We start from the raw sequence: 25,883 nt of genomic DNA, 5'->3' as shown, positions 1-25,883 counted from the left end.
CCTTTAGGATGTTTACAATGCTTGTTGGTTTGTACGGTGCACGACAGAAACTTTGGCTGTAGTGCGCGATTTTACATTTTTAGCTGGAATGTCAAATGGTTATGATTCTATTTGAACTGTCTTTATATGCAAATTTTTATTTTTCCTAATTTTGGAAGAAATTTTCAAGTATCAGAAGTATGGTGAATGTTCAGATTATTACAGACTGTTCTGTTTTAGACAGATTCTGTTTTTGATGCATAGTTTGCTTGTTTTGATGAAACTATGAATTTATATCAGTGGATTAAGCCATGAAAACGTTATATTACAGTAGACACAATGCAAAAACAAAATATGAATTGGTTTGCAACATTACTTAGAGTAGTGATTTTCTTTATTATACTAACGGATGTTACCGAGTTTTCTGTTGAAGTTTTGTGTGGATGAAGTGTTCAATGATCGAGAAGGTCTCGATGTGAGAAGAAGGAAGAGAGACAAGAGCTCAAGCTTGGGGATGCCCAAGGCACCCCAAGTAAATATTCAAGGAGACTCAAGCGTCTAATCTTGGGGATGCCCCAGAAGGCATCCCCTCTTTCTTCAACAAGTATCGGTATGTTTTCGGATTCGTTTCGTTCATGCGATATGTGCAATCTTGGAGCCTCTTTTGCATTTAGTTTTCATCTTTCTTTTATGCACCATGATGGTAGGAGGTAGTCCTTGGTTTATTATAGAATGCTCTATGCACTTCACTTATATCTTTTGAGTATGGCTTTATAGAATGCTTCATGTGCTTCACTTATATCATTTGAAGCTTGGATTGCCTGTTTCTCTTTACATAGACAACCGCCATTTGTAGAATACTCTTTTGCTTCACTTATATTTGTTAGAGTGTGGGCATATCTTTTGTAGAAAGAATTAAACTCTCTTGCTTCACTTATATCTATTTAGAGAGATGGCAGGAACTGGTCATTCACATGGTTAGTCATAGAATCCTACATAAAACTTGTAGATCACTGAATATGATATGTTTGATTCCTTGCAATAGTTTTGCGATATAAAGATGGTGATATTAGAGTCATGCTAGTGGGTAGTTGTGGATTGTAGAAATACTTGTGTTGAGGTTTGTGATTCCCGTAGCATGCACGTATGGTGAACCGTTATGTAACGAAGTTGGAGCATGAGCTATTTATTGATTGTCTTCCTTATGAGTGGTGGTCGGGGACGAGCGATGGTCTTTTCCTACCAATCTATCCCCCTAGGAGCAGGCGCGTAGTACTTTGTTTTGATAGCTAATAGACTTTTGTAATAAGTATGTGAGTTCTTTATGACTAATGTTGAGTCCATGGATTATACACACTCTCACCCTTCCATCATTGCTAGCCTCTTCGGTACCGTGCATTGCCCTTTCTCACGTCGAGAGTTGGTGCAAACTTCGCCGGTGCATCCAAACCCCGTGATACGATATGCTCTATCACACATAAGCCTCCTTATATCTTCCTCAAAACAGCCACCATACCTACCTATCATGGCATTTCTATAGCCATTCCGAGATATATTGCCATGCAACTTCCATCATCATCATATACATGACTTGAGCATCATTTTCATATTGCTTTGCATGATCGTAAGATAGCTAGCATGATGTTTTCATGGCTTGTCCTTTTTTGATGTCATTGCTATGCTAGATCGTTGCACATCCCGGTACACCGCCGAAGGCATTCATATAGAGTCATATCTTTGTTCTAGATATTGAGTTGTAATATTGAGTTATAAGTAAATAAAAGTGTGATGATCATCATTATTAGAGCATTGCCCCAGTGAGGAAAGGATGATGGAGACTATGATTCCCCCACAAGTCGGGATGAGACTTCGGACGAAAAAAATAAAAAAATGAGAAAGGCCAAAAAAGGCCAAAAAAGAGAGGCCAAAAAAAATAAAAAAACAACAAAAAATGAGAGAAAAAGAGAGAAGGGGCAACGTTACTATCCTTTTACCACACATGTGCTTCAGAGTAGCACCATGTTCTTCATATAGAGAGTCTCTTGAGTTATCACTTTCATATACTAGTGGGAATTTTCATATAGAACTTGGCTTGTATATTCCAATGATGGGCTTCCTCAAATGCCCTAGGTCTTCATGAGCAAGCAAGTTGGATGCACACCCACTTAGTTTCAGTCTGAGCTTTCATATACTTATAGCTCTAGTGCATCCGTTGCATGGCAATCCCTACTCCTCACATTGACATCAATTGATGGGCATCTCCATAGCCCGTTGATTAGCCGTGTCGATGTGAGACTTTCTCCTTTTTTGTCTTCTTCTACACAACCTCCACCATCATATTCTATTCTACCTATAGTGCTATGTCCATGGCTCATGCTTATGTATTGAGTGAAAGTTTAAAAGGTTTGAGAACGTCAAAAGTATGAAACAATTGCTTGGCTTGTCATCGGGGTTGTGCATGATGTGAATATTTTGTGTGAAGAAGATGGAGCATAGCCAGACTATATGATTTTGTAGGGATAATTTTCTTTGGCCATGTTATTTTGAAAAGACATGATTGCTTTATTAGTGGGCTTGAAGTATTATTGTTTTTATGTCAAATGATAGACTATTGATTTGAATCACTCATGTCTTAATATTCATGCCATGATTAGATATGTGGTCAAGATTATGCTAGGTAGCATTCCACATCAAAAATTATCTTTTTATCATTTACCTACTCGAGGACGAGCAGGAATTAAGCTTGGGGATGCTGATACGTCTCCGTCGTATCTATAATTTTTGATTGTTCCATGCCAATATTCTACAACTTTCATATACTTTTGGCAACTTTTTATACTATTTTTGGGAGTAACATATTGATCCAATGCCCAGTGCCAGTTCCTATTTGTTGCATGTTTTTTGTTTCGCAGAAAATCCATATCAAACAGAGTCCAAACGAGATAAAAACAGACGGAGATTTTTTTGGAATATATGTGATTTTTGGGAAGTGAAATTAACGCGAGACGATGCTCGAGGGGCCCACGAGGCAGGGGGCGCGCCTTCGGATCTCCGGATAGAGACGCTTAATTTGGGTGGTTGATGCCCTTCTTTCGCCGCAAGAAAGCTAATATCCGGATAGAGATCATGTTCAAAATTCAGCCCAATCGGAGTTACGGATCTCTGGGAATATAAAAAACAGTGAAAGGGTAGAATCTGAGAACGTAGAAACAGAGAGAGACAGAGAGACAGATCCAATCTCGGAGGGGCTCTCGCCTCTCCCACGCCATGGAGACCATGGACCAGAGGGGAAACCCTTCTCCCATCTAGGGAGAAGGTCAAGGAATAAGAAGAAGAAGGAGGGCGGCTCTCTCCCCCTCGCTTCCGGTGGCGCCGGAACGCCGCCGGGGGCCATCATCATCACCGGGATCTACACCAACACCTCTGCCATCTTCACCAACATCTCCATCACCTCCCCCTCTATCTACATCGGTTCACTCTCCCGCAACCCGCTGTACCCTCTACTTGAAAATGGTGCTTTATGCTTCATATTATTATCCAATGATGTGTTGCCATCCTATGATGTCTGAGTAGATTTCCGTTGTCCTATCGGTGCTTGATGAATTGCTATGATTGATTTAATTTGCTTGTAGTTATGTTGTTGTCCTTTGGTGCCCATCATATGAGAGCGCGCGTGGATCACACCATAGGGTTAGTTGTATGTTGATAGGAATATGTATTGGAGGGCAAGAGTGACAGAAGCTTCAACCTAGCATAGAAATTGGTGCATACGGGATTGAAGGGGGACCAATATATCTTAATGCTATGGTTGGGTTTTACCTTAATGAACGTTAGTAGTTGCGGATGCTTGCTAATAGTTCCAATCATAAGTGCATAGAATTCCAAGTCAGGGATGACATGCTAGCAGTGGCCTCTCCCACATAATACTTGCTATCGGTCTAGTAAAGTAGTCAATTGCTTAGGGACAATTCCGCAACTCCTACCACCACTTTTCCACACTCGCTATATTTACTTTATTGTTTCTTAATCTAAACAGACCCTACTTTTTATTTATGTAATCTTTATTATCTTGCAAACTTATCCAACAACACCTACAAAGTACTTCTAGTTTCATACTTGTTCTAGGTAAAGCGAACGTCAAGCGTGCATAGAGTTGTATCGGTGGTCGATAGAACTTGAGGGAATATTTGTTCTACCTTTAGCTCCTGTTGGGTTCGACACACTTACTTATCGAAAACTGTTGCGATCCCCTATACTTGTGGGTTATCAGGATCTCACGGGTACAGAAGGTTGCGGCGGTGGAATTAGGTTTTCGTGGTGCTCTTCGATGGTTTGGGGGTACGTAGGTATATATAGGAGGAAGAAATAGGTCGGTGGAGCCACAAGGGTCCCATGAGGGTGGAGGGCGCGCCCCCTGCCTCATGACCTCCTCGTTGATTGCTTGACGTCCACTCCATGTCCTCTGGATCACATTTGTTCCAAAAATCACGTTCCCGAAGGTTTCAGTCCGTTTGGACTCCGTTTGATATTCTTTTTCTGTGAAACACTGAAATAGGCAAAAAACAACAATTTGGGCTGGGCCTCCGGTTAATAGGTTAGTCCCAAAAATAATATAAAAGTGTATAAATAAGCCCATTAAACATCGAAAATAGAATATGTATAATAGCATGGAACAATCAAAAATTATAGATACGTTGTAGACGTATCATTCCCATCCGAGGCCTCACCATCGTCCTCCGCCTTGGTTCGCACGCCGCGGCGCCGCCCTCCGATGTTGTCAACATGGTCAACAACCGAGAGGAATAAGGAGATGATTGTGCATGGTGAGGATGACAGTAGGGACCCAGCAGCGCACGTAGTAATTTTGTTTTTTCGGGACGGATAACGGGAGAAGGGTATCAACTGGGTTGTGCGAGAGCTGTGTACCGTCTAGCCCAGACTTTTATTTCATATGTTTAGCACATGACCAGCCCACTTTATTTTTTTCCATTCTGAAAATGGCTAGCCCAGCTATTTTGTTTTTGGCAGAATGACCAATGTAGGCCTACTTGTTTTTCTATGCCCTGTTGGGCCGGAAATCTTTCAAGACGAGGAGGGATGGAATTTACCCAGAAATTGGGCTATAAGTAATAATAAATGGGCTATAAGTAATAATAAATGGGCTGTAAAATGAAAAAAATACAACAAACAGGCAATTAGTTCCAAAATACTTTTTTATTTCGGATTTTGATATTTTAAATTTCATTGTTTTTGTGCGGGTAAAATTTCATTGGATTTAAATTGAGGTATGTTTAGTTTTTAAATTAATATGAATTTGGCTAGAAATTTTGGGCTGTATGCTGTTTGGGACATATTTGGAGGCTGACTTGTGGGTCTACTAGGTTGACATGTATGAAAGGCTTTGTCAACTTAGTCCACAAACGATTCTAGCAGCAATGACCGTTGGATGTTAATCCAATGGCCGTGCTGCTTCTTCAATATCTGATCTTCTTGCTCCAGCCGCCCAAACCAGCGCCGGTGGTACTGCCTGCTCCCGCCTCCCGTGGCCGGCTGTACTTCCGCACAGGACACACCGCCCCACCCTACTCCATTGCTGGCCAGGACATTCCTCTACTCACCCACACCTCCTATTATTTTCCAGCGATGGCAGCCGAACCAGTAAACCCTCGTACTCCCCACCGCGTGGGCAACGACTGACGAGTCTTCCCCGGCTTCGTGTCGTTCCCTTCCTAGGCCTCGTAGTTGTCCACCGCCCTGGTGCTCTCGGCGCGGCATGATACGTCTCCAACGTATCTATAATTTTTTATTGCTCCATGCTATATTATTTACTATTTTGGACTATATTGGGCTTTATTTTCCACTTTTATACTATTTTTGGGACTAACCTATTAACCGGAGGCCCAACCCAGAATTGTTGTTTTTGCCTATTTCAGTGTTTCGGAGAAACAGAATATCAAACGGAGTCCAAACGGAATAAAATCTTCGGGAACGTGATTTTCTCACCGAACGTGATCCAGGAGACTTGGACCCTACTGCAAGGGATCAAAGAGGAGGTCACGAGGGTGAGGGGCACCCCCCCTAGGGCGCGCCTGTCAGGACCCCGATTCCAAGTCACATAGATCTAGCCGGTAACACCTCATATCACATTGCGGCCTGACGCACGGTATCCCCATGGGTGTCGCCTTACCATGGCCTGGGACCGTTTGCGCCTTTTGGCTCACGTATATGATAGTGTCGCTAGCATCCATATGTCAGAGAACCTGGGCCGACATGGCCAGTCGTGAACCCAAAGCGGCACAGACCTATGGAGACATGCATACATGAATCACATCGAACATGTCGGTCATCAGCGAGTAAATCCGGGCTGTAGCACTGGGCTAACAGGACTCCGGGGAACCCGGGCTGTAGCAGGCTAGGCAGGACTCCGAAAATCACCGCGTGACATTTCCCCGAAGGGACAGACATAGGAACGAAGTGAAACACATGCCGGCTAGTCAAGTGTCCTGAGCAGTAGTGCTAGGCTAGCAGGACTCCGGTGAACCGGGCTGTAGCGGACTACTATGGCTCGAGGAACACAAGACTACATTTCCCCATAAGAAAGGCTGCCAAGGATAAACAACTAGATTGTCGGATCCCACACATACCAAGCATTTCAATCATACACACAATATGCTCGATATGTGCAAATACAACATGGCATCACAACAAAACTCTACAACCCAAGTACTTTATTTAAAGGCTCCAGAGAGCCATACATAACATGTTCATACAGGTAGGGGTCACATGACCCGACACTCAAGTCATACAAGCATACAAGCACATGTGGAAGCAAATAGTCTGAGTACAGACACTAGAAAGCAAGAATGCTTCTCGAAGCCTGACTATCTACATAGGGCCCTCCATCGCCAGGATCACCACCTGGGTGGCAAGTTACTCATCAACGTCGAGGTCTACATAAAACCCATCAGAGGGGGCGGTGTTGTCGTCTAAAAACAGTAATTAAGCAAACATGAGTACAAAGGTACTCAGCAAGTCTTACATCAGAACCTACTATACATGCTCATTCTCAAGAAGTTGGTGGAGTTATTGCAGCAAGCCAGCTTTGACTCTTGGCTAAGCTATCCTACGAGACTTCACTAGTAAAATAGTTTTCGCACACGAGTCCACTAATCACCAACACAATACTCTACCGGGGATCCTCCCTCGTCATCCTACGAGAGGGCCATCCTCGGTACTCACACTTATCTTGAGTCTTTTAGTAGTATCCATTAACTTGTCTATGAACTGTATAGGCAACCAAGTAGTCCTTTACCGCGGACGCGGCTATTCGCATAGATGATGTTAACCCTGCAGGGGTGTACTTCCTCATACACGCTTTCACCACTTACCGCTGTTTACGTGACGTGTACTCGGCAACCTTCAAGCGGAAGCCCAACGAGGGTGTCAGCCACGGCCTATCTAAACACTCAAGTCTCTAGTCCAGGTTTATCGCCTATCCAGGTTCCATCCGCAGGGAGTCCGACCGAGGTTTCCACATACGGCCCCGAACAATGTGAACTGCGTTCCTGAGACACCAAACGGGTGACTCAGTACACCGTGCCACGGTGTATCTACTGCAACATAGCCCACCCCTAGGGTCAGCGCTACGCACGGCCGCCAACACATAACCTACAAACACCAGAAACTAATTGCAACTCCTGGACAGAGTACTAGGGTGATTAAGAAGCCGAGAGGGTCAATTAAGGATCCCAATGCATGGTAGTAGCTGATTCTTAAAATCACACATACAGATCTCAGTTCTTAGGGACGGCCTCAATGAAAAAACCCGCCATGTACTGGTACATGGCCTCTCATCGATACCTTTACCAAATCATGTTCAACACATCCCTCACATTACCGACATAATCATTTCACTCTAGCCCATCACCCAGATGAACCAGACCTGACACAACTCTAAGCATAGCAGGCATAGCAAGGTAGGAAACACATACATGGCTCAATCAACTCCTACACATGCTAGTGGGTTTCATCTAGTTACTGTGGCAATGACAGGTCATGCAGAGGATAAGGGTTCAACTACCGTAGCACACAGCAGTTTGAATCGTGTTGTCTTAATGCAGTAGACAAGAGCAGAAGCGAGAACATGGGTTTGTATCGGAATGATCAATGGGTTGCTTGCCTAATGTAGTGGTGGTAGGGTACTGCCGATACTCGGGGTTATCCTCGGAGGCAGAACCTACCACGAAAGACACACCGAACATAATCAACACATGACAATATGCAACAATATGATGCATGCTATGACATGGCAAAATGAATGTGTCTTGGCCTAATGCAAGCTAAAACAGAAAGGAATGAACTTATTTGAATCAAAGATTCAAATGTTAGTTCATTTAACATAGCCTTATTAGTGCATTATCTTATTTTGCTTAAACAGCAAGGTTAACTTGTTTTGTCATGCATGAAACCATTACAGATGGATGGATTGAATTTTTTTGATCATTTTTCATATATAATTTGTTTGATTTGGACTATGGTTGATTTTCTATGGTTTTTAGAAGTTTTGGCTATTTCCTGGAATTTCCTATATAAGAATAATTCCACTAAAGGATTTACTACGTCAGCATTGCGTCAGAGTGACGTCAGGGGTCAATGGGCCGGTCCAGGTCAACCCTGACCTGTGGGTCCCATCTGTCAGTGTCAACTAACTAACTAAAATTAGTTAGTGTTAAACTAACACTAACCTAGTTTAATTAGTGGCCTTGGGCCCACACGTCAGTGAGTCAGGGGAAGTCAAACTGGGGTTAACCCGGGTCAAACTCGCCGGAGTTGACCCGGGGCTCGTCGCCGGCAGGGCCAGGGACGATGGAGGGGTGCGGGTTTTGCACTCCGGTGACCAAAAGGATGGCGGAGACCATCTACGTGATGCGGGGAGTGAGCCGCGTCAAGTAGTGGCAGTGGGTGGAGCTGGGGTGGCCGAAAATAATGGCGGCGAGCACGTCCGCGGTGGCCGGAGTTCGGGCGAGGTCGAACTAGTCGCTAGCAGGCACGGCGAGGGGCGTGCGGGGGTGCTACGGGCTCCTGCGAGCGCGTTGAAGACGATGGTGTGCTCGGTTGCGACCCAACGTGGCTGTGGCCACGACGGCAACATGCGGTGGCGGCGGCGGGCTTCGGCCGCGGTGGTTAGTAAGGATAGAGGAGGAAATAGACGGCGGGGAGCGAGGGGTTCGGTAGAGGAGCTCACGGCGGTTGCAGGACGCGTCTCAGCGGGCTCGGGGGAGGTCGGACGACGTCGGGGCGTTGCCGGCGATCTCGGCTGCTCGAGGTAGAAGACGATTGCGGTGATGACGTTTGGGGGCGTCCGGGGCGGCGTGGCTTGGCGGAGAGGAAGAGGGGGTCGAGGCGAAGCCTCTGGGCCGGTCAGAGAAGCGAGGGAGAGGCGGTGGCCGTGGTGGTGCTTGGCGGCGGCAACGGCTGCGCTCGGCAGGGAATGGGGAGAGAGCAGAGAGGGGGAGAGAGCCACGGGGAGAGTGGGGAGAAGGAGAGGGGGACGTGGGGGAGTGCGTGGCACTCGTAGGCGCGTCAGGGGCGTCGGCGGAAGCAGGAGGTGGCCGGCGTGTGGCCGTGGGCGCCGGCCACGCGCCTCTCGTCCTCCTGGCGAGAGGAGGAGGATGACTGGCCGAGCTAGTGGACTGGGCCGAGCTGGGCCAGGCCAGGGCAACAGGTAAGTTCCTTCTCTCTCCTTTTCTGTTTTTTTATTTATTCTATTATTTCTGTAACTTCAGGGCTTTATTAAAAATGCCAGGGCATTTCCAAAAATCATAAAATTAATCATGGCTACTGCTTAGAATATATCCAACAGCAAACATTTTAGTTTATGATTATTTGAGCATCTAAAATATTTTATAGCATTTAAATGCCCAAATGCAAATACTATAAGAATTAATCCAATGATCTTACGATGTCCTAGAAAAATGTGCACCATTTTTGTCAAAGGTTTTAACCCAAAACAAAAAGGGTGGGCTTTTTAGAAGGGCATTTCAGGTTCATTGAAAAAGTTTTTAGTAAACCCTAGTTGTTCCAGGGGGGGTGCTGGGGGTTCTGTCATCCCCATTTCAGTTTTCTGGGAATTTAAACATGATGCACATGTTCAACCAATCCTAATGCATGACTAACACAGGGATGTGACAACTCACCCCCACTCAAAAGAATCTCGTCCCGAGATTTAGGATCCTCCGGGAAGAAGGTGGGGTACTCGAGTCGAAGACGATCCTCCCTTTCCCAAGTGGCTTCTTTCTCGGAATGGTGTGACCATTGAACCTTGAGAAACTTGATATTATGGCATCGAGTGGTACCCTCGGCTTGATCAAGGATACGAACGGGATATTCCCGATATGAGAGGTTATCTTGTAGATCAAGCGTTTCATGGTCCACTCCACGGATAGGATCCGCGAAGCAACGCCTGAGTTGAGAAACGTGGAAGACATCATGAACTCTGGAAAGATGCGAGGGTAGTTCCAATTGGTAGGCAACTTCTCCTCGTTTGGCAAGAATGCGAAAGGGTCCAATGTAACGAGGAGCCAATTTGCCTTTGATACCGAAACGATGGGTTCCTTTTAACGGAGTAACCCGAAGGTAAGCCTTCTCGCCGACTTCATAAGTCATGAGCTTATGTTTACGATCATATTGGCTCTTTTGACGAGATTGGGCTGTTTTCAATTTCTCACGAATAATGCGAACCTGCTCTTCTGCTTCCTGAATCATATCCGGGCCAAAGAGTTGTCTTTCCCCGGTTTCTGACCAGTTAAGAGGCATTCGACATTTTCGTCCATAAGAACTTCAAAAGGAGCTTTGCCCAAGCTAGCTTGATAACTATTGTTATAAGCAAACTCCGCGAATGGAAGGCATTTCTCCCAACCCATTCCGAATGAGATGACAGAAGCTTGGAGCATATCTTCTAGAATTTGATTGACTCGCTCTACTTGACCGCTTGATTGAGGATGGAAGGCGGTGCTAAAAGAGAGACGAGTTCCCATAGCATTTTGGAAACTTTCCCAAAATCGAGAGGTGAAGAGACTCCCACGGTCTAAGTTAATTTCCAATGGGACACCATGAAGAGACACTATTCAGGAGATGTATAAATCAGCTAGCTGGCTAGCGGTGATACTCTCACGAACAGGTAGTAAATGGGCTACTTTGGAAAGACGGTTGATCATGACGAGGATGGCATTATTCCCTCTCTTGGTCCTGGGAAACCCAGTAATGAAATCCATACTGATTTTATCCCATTTTCACTCAGGAATAGCCAAAGGTTGAAGGGTTCCAGCAGGCTGTTGATGCTCTGCTTTAACACGACGACAAACATCGCAATTAGCAATGTATTGAGCGATTTCTCTCTTCATCCTAGTCCACCAAAACCTCTAGCGTAGGTCTTGATACATTTTAGTACTACCGGGATGAATGGTGAGAGGGGATTCATGAGCTTCCTTAAGAATCAACTGGCGTAAATGTTGTTTCTTGGGAACCACCAAGCGGTTCTCGAAGAAGACAACACCTCGCTCATCCATGGAAAAACATTTAGCAACTCCGCTAGCGATGTTTTCCTTAATCCGGGATATGCCCTTATCATACCGCTGGGCGGTTATGATCTGATCCATAAGATTAGGCTTCGCCACCAGGGTGGATAGAAATCCTCGAGGAACAATGTGAAGATTAAGCTTACGAAATTCCTCATGGAGAAATGGTTGACTTTGTTGTAACATCAGGTTGTTATAGTAGGACTTACGACTTAGCGCATCAGCCATGACATTGGCTTTGCCCGGGGTGTATGTTATTCCTAAGTCATAATCCGAGATCAACTCAACCCAACGTCTTTGCCTGAGATTCAAATCCGGTTGGGTGAAGATATATTTCAAACTTTGGTGATCGGTGAAGATCTCACAACGATTACTGAGGAGGTAATGTCGCCAAGTTTTGAGTGCATGGACTACAACTGCAAGCTCTAGATCATGTGTGGGATAGTTTTCCTCATGTGGGTGTAATTGCCGTGAAGCATAGGCAATTACCTGACAATCTTGCATGAGTATGCAACCTAGTCCTTGTCGCGAGGCGTCGCAATAGATAATAAAGTCCTTGGAGAAATCTGGTGGTACTAGTACGGGAGCAGATGTCAGGCGTCTTTTCAGTTCCTGAAAGCTGAACAAGCACTGTGGAGTCCACTCGAACCTTTTATCTTTCTTGAGGAGTTCAGTTAGAGGTTTAGCAACCTTGGAGAAATTCTCGATGAAGCGACGGCAGTAGCTCGCCAAACCAAGGAAGCTCCGAACTTGCTTGACCGTATCAGGTGGAGTCCAATCAAGGACGGCCTGAACTCGCTCGAGATTTACAGCAATACCCTTACCAGAGATTACATGGCCTAGATAGGTCACTTCTGGCAACCAAAATTCACACTTGGAGAATTTGGCATAAAGGCGATGCTCTCGAAGTTTCGTCAATACCAGCCTTAGATGTTCGGCATGTTCCTCTTCATTCTTGGAGTAGATGAGTATGTCATCGAGGTATACTACGACGAATTTATCCAAATACTCCATGAAGACCGAGTTCATTAACCGAGAGAAGGTGGCTGGGGCATTGGTTAAACCGAAGGACATAACGGTGTACTCGTATTGGCCATAGCGAGTAACAAAGGCCGTTTTGGGAATGTCCCCGTTTCTGATTTTGATTTGATGGTAGCAAAACCTCAAATCCATCTTGGAAAAGACTAAGGATCCAGCGAGCTGATCATACAGACCGTTGATCCTGGGAAGCGGATACTTGTTCTTGATGGTGACCAAGTTGACAGGTCGGTAATCTACAACCATCTGATCCGTTCCATCCTTCTTCTTAACAAAGAGGACAGGGCAAGCCCAAGGAGAGGAACTAGGACGGATGAAACCCTTTTTCAAGGACTCATCGAGTTGGTTCTTAAGCTCGGCTAGTTCTAAGGGTGCCATCTTATAGGGTCTTCTAGAAATTGGTACGGTTCTTGGAACAAGGTCTATCACGAACTCGACATCCCTGTCAGGTGGAACACCTGGCAGTTCTTCTGGAAAGACATGCGAAAAGTCTCGGACTACCGGAATATCCTCAAGGTCTGGAAGGGGGTTGGCATTTAGGGAGTAAAGCTGGCGCTTGGCCACTCGAGTTAAGACATTGACTGTCTTGCCCGATGGGTGAGTAAGTTGAACGGTTCTAGTGGCACAATCAATCTTAGCATAATGAGCTGACATCCAGTCCATACCCAAGATGATGTTAATGTCCGAGGACTTGAGAGCTATTAAGGATGCAAGGAAGACAAATCTATCAATAAGAATTTCGTTCCCATGGCTTACTCTAGAAGTTTGCCATTTGGAACCCGGAGTTTGAATTACCATGGAAGTGGGCATGTCACAGAATGTCGTGTTATGCAAACGAGCATAGTTCTCGGATATGAATGAATGAGATGCTCCAGTATTGAAAAGAACAGATGTCGGATGGCAATTAACAACGAGCGTACCAAGGATGACGTTAGGATCCTCATGAGCCTCCTCGGCTGAAAAATAGTTGACATGGCCACATGCAATGGTGACCGGCTTGGTGTAGAATGTCTTTCCCGCTGGCTTACCACGGCCAACGGACTTTCCAGACTGATTGGGGTTGTTGTTCTGAGGACACTCTCGGCTATAATGACCCGGCTCTCCACACTTGAAACATGTCACCACATTGGGGCGTGGAGCAGCATTAGCAGCGGGGCCACCATAGGGCTTGGGCAGTGCAAACTGCTGGTTGGGACGAGGCACCTCAAAGGATGGCCTCGGAATGAACCTGGGTGGCAGTGCAGTGCTTGGAATCCACACCCGGCGCTTCTGAGATCCAGAGCCGGATGAAGAGCCAAAATCACGGGAGTGCTTGCGTGAAGCGTCATAATCAGACTGGCCTATCTCAGCACTGATGGCTTTATTGACCAACTTCTGAAAGGAGGTGCACTCGTGCAGACGAAGATCGCGGCGAAGTTCAGGGCTAAGTCCCTTGCAGAACCTTGCCTGCTTCTTGGCGTCAGTGGATACCTCTTCAGGAGCATATCGTGCCAGATTCCCAAATTCACGACTATATGCATCCACAGTCAGTCTCCCTTGGGTGAAATTGCAGAACTCTTCCCTCTTGCGATCTATGAGACCTTCCGGGATGTGATGCTCATGGAAAGCCTCACTGAATTCAGCCCAAGTAGTGATTTGGCCGACCGAGCGCATAGCTTCAAAATTTTCCCACCAAAGACTAGCAGGGCCTTCGAGATGATAGGCAGCATAAGTAACCTTATCAGCTTCGGCTACGTTGGCAGAACGTAGCTTGTGGGTGATGTTGCAAAGCCAGTCATTCGTGTCGAGAGGCTCGACGGAATGGTTAAACTTTGGTGGGTACAACTTGATGAAGTCATTGATTGACACCAAGTCATTTCGCTGATGGCGTGCAGTGTTCTGCTCAATCCACTCCAACAAGCGGTTAGTCTCACGCTTGTTTCTTTCCGCCTCCAGCATCACTTCGGCCAGAGAAGGCGGGTGAGGCAGATTTTCACCCCTAGCTGCACTGGCTTCCCCCTGCTCCGGGGCAACAGGGTTGCTGCGGGTGTTGACCATCCTAGGAGAAAACAAGACAACGATTTAGATAAGGATGGCACAACTTAGCAAGGAAGTGCAGAATGTAATGGATAACACGGAATGCAGAGATGTTCATTGCACAACATGGTAATATAGAAACTGCCATATATATACAATTGGTCATACACCATACATAGTTTAGTACAAGCCCAGGCTACAGTACAACTATGATGAAAGACGTTACATCTCATCGGAGGCATTCCAAGCTCCTATACAATATTTGTCTACACCTCCGGAATTGATTACACACTAAGTCATATTCCACAAGTCACGCAGGACAGTGGAGATACAACTATTACAATACTAGTGATACTACTACTAACTCAGACAGCTCCGTAGTAGTCCTCATAGAAGTCACCTCCATAGCCTGGAAGTTCAACGTGATCATTTGGGAACAGATGGTCCTGAGGAGCTTGTGGACCATAGGGGCTAGGATGAGGTCTTGGACCAACAAACGGTGGCCTGCGGGGACCATGGGGTGGGGTGATGCCTCCCACATCACGCCAATCCACCATGTCTGGCAGAGCAGATCTCACAGGATACAGATCCCTTGTATCCATACATCCAGCTTGCACAGCAGATGCAAACCGAGTCAAAGTGGCCCAATGATCATCACGGGTGTTGAAAAGCTCCAGTCTCAAGGCCCGATTCTCTCGGTCCTTATCCTCGAGCATCTCGGCAGTGGTGCGAGTTAGTGAGTCCTCACGTGTGGAGTCAGCATAGATAGCCTGGAGATAACCTTGCGCTCCCGGAGTGAAGCTGGCATATAACAGAAGTCGGTGTTCCGAAGCAGGCTAGTCCAGACTCGCATGATGGTCATCATGGAATAGGCAGCATCCTGCACAGCCATCTCAACAGTAACCCCTAGTCCATAGGAATAGTGAAGGGGCTCAGTGGCTCCCGGATAAGAGGGATATATCCTGACGGTACAGAGGTACTGGCTCTGGTTGAAGTCTCGTAATTGCTCTTCGACAGTGTATTCGGGATACCAACGGTAACCCGTCTCGATCATTACCCGGACTAACATAGCAGTATGACCGGGCACGTCGAGGCACCGGGTCAGGCGAACCACTTGGTTTTGAGCACGAGTGGCCATCTGAAAGCTCAACCACGATGCAAGACATTAGAATTTCTAGGGAAAATTGGACAGCATAACAACTGTAAATGCTTAGAAAATGAGTTGAGACATCCACAACAGTTTGCAATACCACTCAACAACATCATATCAAGGTTCTGATTCCACTGGCGACATACTAAAAGTAGTAGAAACTGAACTGAGGCTTGAAAAACAATCCTATAAGCTACTACGGATTAGTAACACGTGAACCTGATAGAAGAAGAGAGCCTAGTCCTTAACCCACGTTGAATGAGAAGAGAATGACTCAGATCAGAGGCATAAGGTAAAGGAGTAAAAGAGCCTTACGTTCCCTCCCACAATCAATTCCCCTACATATAACTAAAGCATTTCTAGACTCGACATTGACCAGTTTGGCTCAACGAACCTAGAGGCAGTCCGGCTCTAATGCCAACGCTATCAGGACCCCGATTCCAAGTCACATAGATCTAGCCGGTAACACCTCATATCACATTGCAGCCTGACGCACGGTATCCCCATGGGTGTCGCCTTACCATGGCCCGGGACCGTTTGCGCCTTTTGGCTCACGTATATGATAGTGTCGCTAGCATCCATATGTCAGAGAACCCGGGCCGACATGGCCAGTCGTGAACCCAAAGCGGCACAGACCTATGGAGACAAGCATACATGAATCACATCGAGCCTGTCGGTCATCAGCGAGTGAATCCGGGCTGTAGCACTGGGCTAACAGGACTCCGGGGAACCCGGGCTGTAGCAAGCTAGGCAGGACTCCGGAAATCACCGCGTGACATTTCCCCGAAGGGACAGACATAGGAACGAAGTGAAACACATGCCGACCAGTCAAGTGTCCTGAGCAGTAGTGCTGGGCTAGCAGGACTCCGGTGAACCAGGCTGTAGTGGACTACTATGGCTCGAGGAACACTAGACTACATTTCCCCATAAGAAAGGCTGTCAAGGATAAACAACTAGATTGTCAGATCCCACACATACCAAGCATTTAAATCGTACACACAATATGCTCGATATGTGCAAATACAACATGGCATCACAACAAAACTCTACAACTCAAGTACTTTATTTAAAGGCTCCAGAGAGCCATATATAGCATGTTCATACAGGTAGGGGTCACATGACCTGACACTCAAGTCATACAAGCATACAAGCACATGCGGAAGCAAATACTCTAAGTACAGACACTAGAAAGAAAGAAGGCTTCTCGAAGCATGTCTATCTACATAGGGCCCTCCATGGCCAGGATCACCACCTGGGTGGCAAGTTACTCATCGACGTCGAGGTCTACATGAAACCCATCAGAGGGGGCAGTGTTGTCGCCTGAAAACAGTAATTAAGCAAACATGAGTACAAAGGTACTCAAAAAGTCTTACATCAGAACCTACTATACATGCTCAATCTCAAGAAGGTGGTGGAGTTATTGCAGCAAGCCAGCTTTGACTCTTGGCTAAGCTATCCTAGAGACTTCACTAGTAAAATAGTTTTCGCACACGAGTCCACTAATCACCAACACAATACTCCACCGGGGATCCTCCCTCGTCATCCTACGAGAGGGCCATCCTCGGTACTCACACTTATCTTGAGTCTTTTAGTAGTATCCATTAACTTGTCTATGAACTGTATAGGCAACCAAGTAGTCCTTTACCGCGGACGCGGCTATTCGAATAGATGATGTTAACCCTGCAGGGGTGTACTTCCTCATACATGCTTTCACCACTTACCGCCGTTTACCCGACATTTACTCGGCAACCTTCAAGCGGAAGCCCAACGAGGGTGTCGGCCACGGCCTACCTAAACACTCAAGTCTCTAGTCCAATTTTATCGCCTATCCAGGTTCCATCCGCAGGGAGTCCGGCCGAGGTTTCCACATACGGCCCCGAACGATGTGAACAGGGTTCCCGAGACACCAAACGGGTGACTCGGTACACTGTGCCACGGTATATCTACCGCAACATAGCCCACCCCTAGGGTCAGCACTACGCACGGCCGCCAACACATAACGTACAAACACCAGAAACTAATTGCAACTCCTGGACAGAGTACTAGGGTGATTAAGAAGCCGAGAGGGTCAATTAAGGATCCCAATGCATGGTAGTAGCTGATTCTTAAAATCACACGTACAGATCTCAGTTCTTAGGGACGGCCTCAATGAAACAACCCACCATGTACTCCTACATGGCCTCTCATCAATACCTTTACCAAATCATGTTCAACACATCCCTCACATTACCGACTGAGGGAGTCCTGGATTAGGGGGTGTTCGCATAGCCGGACTATACCTTCGGTCGGACTCCTGGACTATGAAGATACAAGATTGAAGACTCCGTCCTGTGTCCGGAAGGGACTTTCCTTGGCGTGGAAGGCAAGCTTGGCGATACGGATGTTCAGATCTCCTACCATTGTAACCGACTCTATGTAATCCTAACCCTCTCCGGTGTCTATATAAACCGGAGGGTTTTAGTCCGTAGGACAACATACACATCAACAATCATACCATAGGCTAGCTTCTAGGGTTTAGCCTCTCTTATCTCGTGGTAGATCAACTCTTGTAATACCCATATCATCAATATTAATCAAGAAGGATGTAGGGTTTTACCTCCATCAAGAGGGCCTGAACCTGGGTAAAACTTCGTGTCCCCTGCCTCCTGTTACCATCCGGCCTAGACGCACAGTTCGGGACCCCCTACCCTAGATCCGCCGGTTTTGACACCGACATTGGTGCTTTCATTGAGAGTTCCTCTGTGTCGTCGCCATCAGGAAGGATGCCTCGCCCTGTCTTTAAAGACGACACCGTTGCTAAGGGAGCTTTTGCTGTCGGCCAAACCCTCCGGCTAGGTGGTTTTCTTATGACCGCCTCTTCGGCCTCTACGCCGACGATGACCTCTCGAGTCATCGAAAAAAATCTTCACGTCAGCTCGAAACTCGCCGAGCAGTTAGATCCAATGGAGCTCTCCTCCATAAACGAGCTCTTGGATCGCTTTGCCGCCCTGGGAGTCACTACGGATTACGACTAGATTGGGCCTAAACCCGATTTGAGAGAGATTAACTCTCCCCAAGTCACCCACCACGTTGCCGTGGTAGAGGGACAGTGCGGCGACCCCTCATCTATCTTAAGGACTCGTTACGTCCAGATTCCCGATCCCTCCAAGCTGGATACGCGCGGAGGGGAGGACATCACTCAAGACCTGAACCTAGAGTCAGGCGACGGACTGGATTCATTGGACGACATCCAGGAATCCAAATTTTCAAGTTCGGAAATTCCTCGGCCTCTGAGCCTCAGATGGGGTGAGACTTCAGATTTAATTCCACCCACCCACCCGAACATTAGCGATCTATCCCAAATCAGGCAAGAGCCCGAAGAAACAATACATCACTACTGGGCCAGATTCCTCCCGGTTATGAACAGGATAAAGGACTGCCGCGAGGGAGACGCGATTTCATTCTTCTACAATAGTTGCACGGACTAGGGAATCCTCAACGCCATAAGTCGCCGTGATATTACATGCTTTGCTAACTTGGCGTCCATAGTACGAAAGTACTGTGCGATGGAAAGCGCCCGGAAAACCGAAACAAAATTTTGGGACAATCCGGCCCTAAATGCAAACCCAGCCCAAAATAAAAGGGTGCATGATCGCCAGACACCCGGGTCAAACACCAAAAGGCAAAAACCCTCTACAGGGCATGGAACCGTATTGGAAGGATGGCTTAATGGACCCTGTAAAATTCATAGCACAGAGGACACCACTCCAACTCACAGCCTTAGAGCATGTTGGATACTCCGGCAGGTGGCCAAAATTGGCGAAAATCTCCTAATTCCGGAGGCCACAGAGAGCCACCCCAGAGACACAATACGGTATTAACAGTCTTCGAGACTTTCGCATCAAATAATATGCGAAAAAGAACACTTCGCAGCCTTGCCGAAGTCTACCAAGTAGCAACAATAAACCCATGGAGTGACACGGCTATTACCTTTAACGCCAGTGATGAACCTAAATTCCGAACAGCCCGAGCACCAGCCGCATTGGTCCTCAGTCCAATAGTGGACGGCTTTCGTCTTACCAAGGTACTCATGGATGGTGGCAGCAGATTGAACCTCATTTATGAGGAAACCCTTCAAAAAATGGAAATAGACCAGAACCGCATTGAGCGAAGCAGCACAACCTTTAGAGGAATAATCCCCAGTCGGGAAGCGCGCTGTACAGGAAAAATCACACTAGATGTGGTGTTCGGCATGCCGGATAATTACAGGTCCGAAGATGTCACGTTCCAAGTGGCTCTGTTCAGCAGCGGTTACCATGCTCTGCTAGGGCGGGAAGCGTTTACAATCTTCCAAGCAATACCCCATTACGGGTACATGAAGCTCAAGATGCCCGGGCCTAACGGAATCATCACTCTCGCTAGTGATCCGGACATAGCACTCCGCGCCGAAAACAAGACAGCCGCACTAGCCCTCGAGGCACTATCCGAAGCCCTAGCGGCTGAGGAACTGACTGCGCTGCGCTCCATGGTGAATAGGGACGATGTGGTACTCGACAAAAGATCCAAGTCCACCTCCTTTAAACTGGCGGACGAAATAGTCAAATTCCAGGTCCATCCAACGGACCCCAATAAAACAGCTTCCATCGGGGCACAGTTAAACCCTGATGTAGACGCCGCACTGCGAGAGTTCCTACGAGAGAACTGGGACATTTTCGCCTGGCACCCTTCAGACATGCCAGGAATCCCACGCAGGCTGGCCGAGCACAGCTTAAATATCCTAAAAGGATTCAAACCCGTCAAACAAGCTCTTCGGCGTTTTTCGAACCTAAGAGACAGGCCATGGGAGAAGAGCTAGCAAAGCTATTGGAGGCCGGATTCATCAGAGTTATAAAACATCCGGACTGGCTAGCAAACCTGGTGATGGTACCAAAGAAGGACAAATCCTGGCGCCTCTGCGTTGATTTTAAAGACCTTAACAAGGCTTGCCCAAAGGATCCCTTCCCCCTCCCACGCATCGATCAAATTATCGACGCTACCACAGGACACGATTCGTTGTGTTTCCTCGACGCATACTCCGGCTACCATCAAATCAAGATGGCAGAGTCAGACCAAGCCGCAACAGCATTCATCACACCATACGGCCCATTCTGCTTCAACACAGTGCCCTTCGGGCTCAAAAACGCCGGCGCAACGTATCAGCGCATGATTCAGACATGTCTGGCAAACCAGATCGGCAAAACAGTGGAGGCGTACGTAGATGATGTGGTCGTCAAAACAAGACATGTTGAATCTCTAGTAGACGACTTGAGGCTCACATTTGATAACCTCCGAACATACGACATCAAGCTCAATCCGAAAAAATGCGTTTTTGGCGTTCCAGCCGGAAAGCTCTTGGGCTTCATTGTATCCAGTAGAGGAATTGAAGCAAATCCAGCCAAGATCCAAGCTCTGTCACAATTGGATATCCCAAAAAACCTCAAACAAATACAAAAGTTAACCGGATGCGTGGCGGCTCTAAGCCGCTTTATCTCCCGCTTGGGAGAAAAGGCCCTACCCCTCTACCGCTTCCTTCGGCGCACCGAACACTTTGAGTGGACGGATGCAGCCATGGCCGGACTCGACGAAATAAAAGCCATATTGGCAACAAACCCAGTCCTGGCCGCGCCAAACATTGGCGAACCAATGCTATTGTACATTGCAGCAACACATCAGGTTGTAAGCGCAGTGCTCGTCGTCGAACGAGAAACGGACGGACACAAATTCCCCCTTCAAAAGCCGGTCTATGATGTGTCCACTGTCCTCACTCCGTGCAAATCACGGTACCCGCATTATCAAAAGATTGCGTACGCGGTATTTATGGCATCCTGGAAGCTACGACACTACTTTCAAGAGTGTTCAATTACAGTAGCCTCGGAAGTACCACTTAACGATATTATAAACAACCGTGACGCAATGGGCCGGATTGCAAAATGGGCCATTGAGCTCCTCCCATTCGACATAACTTATAAGCCACGGCGAGCCATCAAGTCGCAAGTTTTGGCTGACTTCGTCGTAGAATGGACGAAGGCCGAACTCCCTAAAGAGTACGACGCATATTCAAATTGGATCATGCATTTCGACGGCTCGAAGATGTTGGCCGGACTAGAGGCTGGCGTCGTTTTGACGTCCTCCATAGGAGACACAGTTCAATACGTACTCCAGATTATGTACACAGACTCCGACAATGCAGCCGAATATGAGGCCCTTTTACATGGTTTCCGGATGGCAGTATCCATGGGCATTCAACGCCTAGAGGTGCGCGGGGACTCGAACCTCGCAATATCCCAAATTAATGGAGACTTCGATACCAAGGATCCAAAAATGGCGGCCTACCGCAATGCCATCCTCAAAATGTCAGCTTGGTTCGAAGGGCTTGAATTTCACCATATAGCCCGCGAAAATAATCAGGCGGCAGATGTCCTGGCACGCATCAGCGCAAAACACGATGCAGTCCCCCCAACATCTTTTTGGAAAGGCTGTTCAAGCCATCCGTAGTATGGGAAGGGGAGCCGAACAATAACAGCCCGGACCCAACCGCACTGCCCGACACCGAACATTCTGACACAATCGGAGGCTCTGCCAATGAAACAACACCTTCAGCCCACGTAATAATGGCCATCATCGCCCCGTGGACAGAACCATTCCTTGCCTACCTTACTAGGCAAGAACTCCCCGAGGACCAAAATGAGGCACGCTGCATAGTGCGGCGATCTAAAGCCTACAAAGTCCACAAGGGAGAGCTTTATAAGAAAAGCACTACCAGAGTCCTCCAAAGGTGCATCTCCGAAGAGGAAGGGCAGAACCTCCTGGCTGAAATTCATGCCGGACTCGGTGGTCATCACGCCGCAGCTCGGTCCCTTGTAAGAAAGGCCTTCCGTACAGGCTTTTATTGGCCGACGGCCCGGGCAGACGCCCAGGACTTAGTCCAACGATGCGTCGGTTGCCAGCTCTTTGCAAACCAAAGCCATATGCCACCCACCGCCCTCCAAACTATCCCCATTACTTGGCCCTTCGCGGTCTGGGGGCTTGACATGGTTGGACCCCTTAAAGGCAGAACCCACAAGCAAAAATACTTACTGGTCATGGTGGATAAGTTCACCAAATGGATAGAAGCCAAGCCTGTTAAGACGGCCGAATCCGGACCGGTGATAGACTTCATATCCAGGGTTGTACACCGTTACGGCGTCCCCCACAGCATCATCACTGATAATGGCACGAATTTTACGGTCGATGAGGTAAAACTCTGGTGCAAAAACATGGGCATCAAGCTCGATTATGCTTCCGTCTATCACCCACAAACTAACGGCCAGGTCGAACGTGCAAATGGTCTTATCATGAGCGGCATTAAACCCAGATTAGTGCGGTCCCTCAAGGAATCTAACACGCACTGGGTAGAGGAGCTCGACTCTGTACTCTGGAGGCTGCGGACCACGCCGAATCGCACCACCGGATACACACCATTCTTTATGGTGTACGGCGCAGAGGCAGTTTTGCCTTGCGACAAAATTCATGACTCACCTCGAGTGCGCATGTACAAAGAAAGAGAAGCCGAGCTCGATCGGCAGGACAGTTTGGACGCATTGGAGGAGGAGCGTGACGTGGCAAAAGCCCGTTCCGTATTCTATCAACAGCAGGCTCGAAGATACCAAAGCAGAGAAGTACGGGCCAAAAATTATAACGTTGGTGAATTAGTTCTACGCCTGCCGAACAAGAAAAAGGACAAACTCAAGCCCAAGTGGGAAGGTCCCTTCATAATTGACCAAGTCCTGACTGGTGGAGTGTACCACATGCGAGATGCATCGAATAACCGACTCGAGCCGAACCAATGGAACACAGCCCATCTCCGAAGATTCTATGCCTAGCGCCGGACTCTATGTTCGTCTCCTTCCTCTGTCCATTTTTTATATACTGTCTGTCTTATATTTCTCTCCTTCTCCCCTCCCTTTCTCTTATAGCCTTTAAAGGCTCATCAAATGACGTGCTATTCACACTCATTAAACCTGGGGACTTCTTTTAACAGAAGCTTATTTATACGAGCTTCATGCCCAACACATGTGTTACACTTCCGCATGTACCTTTTATTTCACCATTATATGCATCGATATGACTTAAGTTTTGGCCAAGCTGGGTTGCCTGGCTCCTGTGCTTACCCCTACGTTCCCGATTGTTCGGCTAGGCGGTAAAGGGAGCACCTCTGCGATTGTTACTGCCGGATAAGCCAGATGTGTACCTCAGACTGGGTGAAGCCGAAAGCTAGCGTTCTTAAGGGAATATTCGGCCGGTGACCTAAAAGATGATCTTTTCACTTATTTATTTACGCACCCCAGATGCTTTTTCCTGCGTCTTTTTCGCAGAATGGACATGCACTTTAGGGCATGCCTCCCAGGGAAAGGAACCCCTAACGGAACTATTCTCCCTGGAAGATGTTTCTTACTAACCATGTAATATAGCATAACTAGTCGGGCACTTGTCTGTTCACGCACTAATGACCCCTACGCTTGGTCTCCATGCATTCCCCGGTTCTTATATAACCGCATGGGAATTCGGACACACTCCGGACCGTCAGGTCCCGAGGCTGAAGCGAAAAGGTCGGCCATGACAAACGATCTACAATCTGGCTAGAAGGCATTATAAATGTCAATTCAATTACATAGTCATTCTGACTGATTGTATTCCTCTTCAATACCATCTAACAGGCTGTCTAATTTACAGTCCTACTGTGAATACTTTGCGGCCAATTCTACTTGGCCGTATACTAAGCTTACAGGGATCTCCTTCCCATCGGGCCCCATAGGACCGACCTCGGCCATGTGGTTGGGGTCAGCCTTTGTGTACCGCGTCTTCACCATGGCCCAAGCCTCCCTAGCGCCTTGACGGCAGGCCGATATCTTCCACAATCGGAAGCGCCGCCGTTCTCCCTTTAGCTTCTCCGCAAGCTCTCCAAGACCTTCGGGCATGGAGATGGATGGCCACAAGGCCTGGGCGACGCCTCATCGCCTGCCGAACTCGCTCGAGCAGTTGCGAGAGCTCGGGAAGAAGGTCACCCGTAGAACCGGGCATCTCCTCTGCAGGACGACCTGTTAGCACACCTACAGACATTACTCTGTTAGTCGACTTCCCCGACGAACTCTTTTTTTCAAAGGTTCGTTCAAGCACTTACTAAATATGCCGCGCCGAAGCCGCAGATTCTCCTTAACGGAGTCTGACAGCTGAGCACGAACATCTTTCAGTTTGACGCCCAGCTTGGTGTTGGCATCTTGGAGATCGTTCTTCTCCCGCCTCACCTTTGTCAGCACCTTCTCACTAGCCTTCAGCTGGCGTAGGAGTTGTTGCCTTTCCGGATCCAATCCGGCGCCATCTGCAATTTCATTTGTCAGATTCGCACCCATGCCGCACTTGGCAAAATACTTATCTTTCGAAGTGTATATTACCAGAGGGGGTCTCCTTGGGCTCCCCTGCCGCGGCTAGTGCGGCCTCAAGTTGGGCTTTGCACTCTTCCAGCTCCTGGGACAGTAGGGAATTCTTTCTGTAAGAACCTGCATAACAAATGATCCTCAAATCAGTTATTCTAACTGTTTCAAGTCTCGAGGGCTACTGGTATATATATATAATTACCAAAATTTTCTTACCCGTATGTCTTTTACATATTGCTCCGTGGCTGTGGTTAGACCATTTTGAGCGGCATGGAGGTACGCATCTCCTGAATTGAAGGCATCCAATGCCTCTGGGGAGAAACAAGCATCACGAAGAATTGTCCAGCGGCGCCTGTGGTTCATGGCACTCTCCACCTCAGAATTGGTGGCAGACAACCTGTCCACATCCTCTGTCGGAGGAGCGTCCGGTGCGCGCCTTCTGTTCGCCTCCGCCTCCGGACCAAGCTTTGGAGCCTGGCTGGTGGAGGCGCGATTGGCAGCCTCTCCGGATATAGTCCGGCGAGGTCTCTTTGTCCTGAAGAGAGCACGAGTGTTAATATGCCTTGAAGGTATAACACCTGGGATAAGGGGTCGCGCCATACCTTTGCGCTGACGCCTCGGTCCGGACTGCACTTCTTTTCTGCCCACAGGGCCCTGCGGCCCCTCGTTGGCTTGTCGCCGCAGGTTCGGCCT

Source organism: Triticum urartu, chromosome 2A (assembly GCF_056163025.1).
Source record: "Triticum urartu cultivar PI428250 chromosome 2A, HENAU_Tu73, whole genome shotgun sequence".
Taxonomy (NCBI): domain Eukaryota; kingdom Viridiplantae; phylum Streptophyta; class Magnoliopsida; order Poales; family Poaceae; genus Triticum; species Triticum urartu.
Note: the sequence above shows the minus strand (reverse complement) of the source record.